We start from the raw sequence: 6,401 nt of genomic DNA on the forward strand, positions 1-6,401 counted from the left end.
AGAACGCGATTTGAAGACAAGAAAGATAAGGTAAGAAATTCTTACATAGCCTAGTTTGTTATTGTTGCATAAATGTCACGTTGCAGCTGAACTGTTGCTAGATATATGGGGAATATTATAATATTTAGACCCGTGTTTACTGTGTTTGTGGATATCTGCTCAAACATAGATATGTTTATGGTAACCATAATGTTTTATATTTGAGAGTGATCGCGTTTGAATGTATCATATTTTGCAAGCGATCGCGTTTGAATGTATCATATTTTGCAAGCGATCGCGTTTGAATGTATCATATTTTGCAAGCGATCGCGTTTGAATGTATCATATGTGTTTACTGTGTTTGTGGATATCTGCTCAAACATAGATATGTTTATGGTAACCATAATGTTTTATATTTGAGAGTGATCGCGTTTGAATGTATCATATTTTGCAAGCGATCGCGTTTGAATGTATCATATTTTGGATGAAAGCAAAACGCACCAAACGGCTTCATGTTTTTATTATTATCTCATTTCATATCATCATAACGGATGGAAACATTTGAAGTAACATGATAATCAATATATTTTTCTCTAGCTTCTTTTGGAAGATTTATAGGCTGCTATAGGTTATTTATTGTTATTATTATTTTATCCGCACTGCGCATATACCTTATGCCTACAAGGCACAACAAACCTGGTGTTCATTATATTATATATCGTTGGAAACGTGTGTGTGTGTGTGTATTCTGTGAATTTTAAAAAGGAATTTTAAAAAGCAATTTTAACCAGAAAAATCTAATATTTATTTCCAAAATCGTGCAGGCCTTTCTCTTGATATCAGTATGTTCACTTTTTTTTTTTTCAGGTCCCAGATGCCACTGAGGACTTCAACATTCACATGAGTCTCAGTACGTGAACATGGTAAAGTGAAAATCTTGGAAATGAAAGGTATGTACAATGTTTTTAGGAATGGCACAAAGGTCTCTGTCTTTGAAGTGCTTTTTTGGCATTTGTTGTGTATCTTTGGATTATGTTGTGTTGTAAATAAATCCAAACAATTTAAAAGCCATTATTTTTTAAATCTCCTCATTTACAGTATTGTGCAAGGTTGCTCAGAATGATAGGGGCCTGATAGCTCCTAATAGGGCCGTTAGGGGAGGTTCTTTGTCTTTCTCAGGTGAGAAAAGCTTACATATTAATGAGCTCTCGCATAAGGCTTTTTCACACAAAACACGTCGTAAAATTTTTAAATCAATATATTGTCTTATCTGAATGAGCAGTCAGGGTGATTTTCACATAGTTTTGCAGCAAATATTCTAGGCTACGTCATACAATTTTCAAAAGTCTTGTGAAGAAATAATCAGTATGGGTTTCATGGCCTTATTTCAGTGAGAATTTTTTTTTGTATTTTCAAAAACCACGCATAAATGTCATTATCTCAAAACTACAAACTTTTACATACATGCTGCTGATATATTATTGTAGCAGAGTTTGTGCTGAATACAGTGTAATTAGACTTTAGCCATGAAAATGTCACAAGTAACAGAAATAACCAGAAATGTCAGAGCATGTCAGAACACCTCCAGGGCCCAGAAAACAGCTCAGACCTCAGAGGGTTAAGGGCCAAGTCTCCGAGCCATAAAGCAGGATGGAAAGTACTGCTGAGTTGTAAATCCGGAGCTTTGTCTTGCGTGAGATGGTCTGGTGCCGCCAGAGTGGTTTCCAGAGAGACTGCAGGGCTGACGCAGCCAGGGCTCTTCTGCGGGTAATCTCTGGTTTTAGGTCCCCGTTGTCTGTCACTATGGATCCCGGATACATAAAGTTCTTGACAGGCTCTACAATGTCATTGCCAAGCCGCAGGGAAGGTGGATGCGGTCCGTCACCGACATACATGCACTTGGTTTTCGTCCAGCTCACCTGGAGGCCAAGATTCTTGGCCTCTTCACTGTATATGCCCAGAGCATCTCTCAGCTGGCTGTAGGAGGTGCTGAGCAGGATGGTGTCGTCAGCGTACTCTAGGTCAGTCAGGTGGTAACTGCCGAAGGACACTCCGGGGACCCGCTCACAAACCCTGGACATCAGATGGTCAATGATGCAGTTGAAGAGGTCAGGAGCAGCCACGCAGCCCTGGCGAACGCCACTGGAGATGGAAAACCAGTCTGAGTTTCTGCCGTTGATGCGGACACAGCTCTGAGCGTTGCTATAAAGCAACTTGAACAGGGCAACAATCTTGGGTGGTGCTCCAAGGGCGTGTAGGATACTCCACAGTGAAGTATGGCAGACGGTGTCAAAGGCAGCCTTCAGATCTATGAACCCAATGTAAAGATGGCGATCTTTACGGAAATCATAGGTCTTCTCTATCAGCAAGCGAACGGCGGAGATTTGGTCTATTGTGGAGCGGTTAGGCATGAAGCCAGCCTGCTGGGGACGGCGGCTGCTTCTGATGGCTGGGAGAGCACGAGTGAGCAAGATCCTAGTAAAGAGCTTGCCGGGGATGGAGAGAAGGGTAATGCCTCTGTGGTTGCCGCAGACTAGCCTGTCACCCTTGCGTTTCCAGAAGGGCAAGATGACTCCTCTGGTCCAGTCGCTGGGAAGCCTCTCTGTCTCCCACACCTCATTGAATATGTGGGTAAGCCACTCGACGATGCTTTCACCGCCTGATTTTAGCATCTCAGCGGTTATTGCACAGATGCCGGGGGCTTTCCTGTTGTTAAGTTTTCCCAGAGCGGCTCTGACTTCCTCAGGTGTGACAGGGTCTGTACTGCAGACAACACTAGGGGCTGCAGCGTTAGCGGCTGATAAGATAGCGGGATCAGCCGGTGAGGTACCGTGCTGTAGAAGGAGGCTGAAGTGCTCTTTCCAGCGGTCGAGGCAATCTGCTTCAGTTGCTATAAGGTTGCCATCAGAATCTTTCACCAGGGCTGTCTTGATGTGAGGGCCATTACGGGCTTGGCGCAGCAGACTGAAGACACGGCGCATGTTGTTGTTATTGGCCACGGACTCTAGGTGTTTAGCTTCTGCTTGCCAGAACTTTTCCCTATCCTCGGCTATAGCCACATTGCGCTGGCGGTTCAGTCGCTGATACTCCGTCAGGTCACCTCGGAGCCGGGCCTCACGCCGCCGGTCAATGATGTTGAGTGTCCTCTCCGATATCCAAGGCTTTTTCGGGGAAGGTCGAAAGCATCCGAAGACATTGTGAGCTGACTGGATGACACTTTCCTTGAAGGTCTGCCAGTCGTTCACCTTGTCAGTAGCCAGGTTATCAAAGGTGCGGCGGATGGCGCAACTGAAGTCTGTGGCGATGTTTGGATCACTGAGTAGGGAGGAGTCCAGGCGAGGCTGAGTCTTGGTGTGCTGGTTGGCTCGCAGCTTTAACTTGAGCTGGGCCACCAGCAGGCGATGGTCTGTGTTGCCAAGCTCTGCTCCTCGGTACACACAGCAGTTGGTGACAAACGGCTTCCAGCGTCGAGAGATGAGGATATGGTCCAGCGCTTTCCTGGTTCTGCCATCTGGACTGTACCATGTCCAGTGATGGATAAGCTTCCGGGGAAACCAGGTATCAGCAACACAGAGGTTGTTGTGGTGGCAGAGAAGGAGAAGGCGGTTACCGTTGTCATTTGTGGACCTGTCAGCAAAGGTTGTGGCCTATGGACCGATCACTGCTGGACAGAGTGGCGTTGGCATCGGTGAGGATGATGGTGATGTCGTGTGGTGAGGCTTGGCCAACAGCCTGATTGAGTTGGTCAAAGAAGGCATCCTTCGCATCCTCATCAGCGACATCGGTGGGGGCATAAGCAACGATTACTGTCATCTTGCCGTGTTGGTGGAGAAAGCGGGCCGACAGTAATCTGTCGCTCAGGGGTGTCCAGCTGATGAGGGACTTGCGGAGGGCCTTTGGGATGGCAAGTGCCACGCCATAAAGGCCTGTCCGTCTCTCGGGGCCACTCCAGAAGTAGCAATGGTCGCCTGCTGTTGTTTCGCCATTGCCGTGCCATCGGACTTCGCAGAGCCCTGCCAAGGAGATGTTATAGCGGCAGAGCTCTCGGGACAGCAGGGTGGCAGCTCCGGGGCGAAGGAGTGTCTGGACATTCCATGTGGCGACTCGGGTCCTGCGACGAAGGTTGATCCGTACTCGTTGGTCGGGGGCAGGCTGGGGTCCGTTACCGTGTTGAGCAGTCCGGCTATCTCTGATCGTTTTCGTAACAAAAGGGTTTCTCCTGGGTGGGTTGTTAGCCCTCCGCAGGATAGTCGGTTGGTGGGGCTGCCACCTCACAGCGTACCGACATGCTGGGGTCTTTGTTTGTCTGGAACCTACCCTGGAGACCGGCCCGCCTAGGGTGACCCTACCAGGAGCGAGCTCCCGACGGTATCGCTCTCCAGGGTCACTGGAACGCGCAAGCCCCCTCGCCACGTCAAGGCCAGACCCAAGAGAGAGATATTGTTGCATATTGCACGTGCATATTGTTAATTTGCCGTTTAATACGTTACGTAAATTTAACTTCTGGCAAAGATGAAGTTGACATACACTCTAAAAAATGCTGGGTTATTTTATCTACCCAACCGCTGGGTTATGACATGTTTTACCCATTATGGGTTATTTTGTGCAACTCATGTGTTGAGTCAAAATCCATCAACCCAACATTATATCGTTTGACCCAGCACGTGGGTTGTTTGTGCTTCGAACGTCATCATATCGTCACCAGAGTCCACACACACCGAGCAGCGCTCGCAGAGACAATTTGGCGCTCGTCGTCACAGCAGAGAACATGACTGATCATCCAGCGAGGCAAACAAATAATAAAAGGTATGTGTACACTACATAACTAATTCACATTGTCTGTGTTGCGTTACCTATTAAATTACTATCTGTATATTGTCGATGTTGAGGCTAGTTGGTTGGTTTGGCTAACACCGTAGCTAACGTTAGCCATTTAGCCGTTATCAGCACGGATAGCCTGCTTATTTGGTCCGAATTACATTTTTGTTAGGTGTTATACATTAAGCAAAAGTTAATTTTTATTCATGCGGAGATGTGGGACTTGAAAGTAAATCATTACAGGTTTAGTGTAAGAAAAATCTTTTGTGGTGAGAAACCGGGACAATTTTGAAAACTGAAAGGAGGACTCTGTGCGCGCCTGCGCCCCCTCACATCTTCTGAGGATTTGGTGCGACGTGACACGGTGTCTCCTGTTTCATCAATTTGTCCTGTTATTTTGCAGGTACTATTGTTACAACAACTTGATAATATGCACACAAGATCTGTAATGTAAATGTATATGTTCATACCGCAGATATTTCGGGTAACGTTAATGACGTTCGGGGTTGTGAATATGTTGAATATAGGTCTATGCAGACTGTCCGCCATTTTGTGAATGCTGTAACACACGAGGTTATTGTGAAATGCGTTTAATTCGATTCAAATTGACTCCAGTTACAAGGTTATAGTGTTCATTATGAGTTTACTTTTATTTGTGTTTGGTTTAAGTTATGTAACGTTATACATATAAAGATCGTATGCACTTATTTTGCAGAACTGTCTCTCTAACGTTACTTGGCCTTCTGCGCGGGGCCTGTAACATTAAGAAATATATAATATATTTCTGTGCCCTATGCAGTGAGCAGCCACAAATATTATTGTGCAGTAAAAACAGAGACAATTTACATGTAACGTTATGCAATTTGTCATATGAATTGTAGAGAGGGAGGATTGTTTTCTCTATATTTTGTATAACTTAAGTTGATGGTGCTCTTGCAAGGGCTCTCATACCAGGTAATTATTAAACAGAATAATTATTTGATGAAGCAAAACAATCATATTTCAGTGACTGACAACTTTGTTCTTTTTTACAAAATGTACCATATCAGACGAACGTGCGTCACAGCTTAAATAATGGTTGAGAAACAATTCTCAGCCCCTCAGCCAGATAGAGACCTACATGCAGAACACGCAGTCGACAGGGCCAAGTGGATTAGGGACAACAATTGGACCATCGATCAGATCCTCGAAGAGTTCCCTCGCCCGATGACCAAAGGCATGGTAGGTATAGGGAAATATGATCTTGAATATGAGGATGCATTGTTTAAAACGTTTTATTAGTGTGCTACATTGAATTGGTTTTAAAAATGTGTTTTCCATTTTATAGATTGCACAGAACTTTCTTGTCCTGCATTGGGATGCTGCATCAAAGTTGTTTGAAACATGGCTACCCATCTATGCTGAGAAGATCCTGTACCTGGCAAGACAGAGCTGGCATTGCCCCTGGATGGATTAACACCAGGTAATATATTCGTAATATAATATATTAATATATTAGCATTACTCTTTCCAACATTTTTAAATTTTTTTGACCAAAAACTTTTCACATAATTTTGGCCAGAATAGTGACTTGGTGAATAGAGAATAGTGAGTGATATCATCGT

This window comes from Abramis brama (genome assembly GCF_963993115.1).
Source record: "Abramis brama genome assembly, chromosome: 4".
In the NCBI taxonomy this organism is placed as follows: Eukaryota; Metazoa; Chordata; class Actinopteri; order Cypriniformes; family Leuciscidae; genus Abramis; species Abramis brama.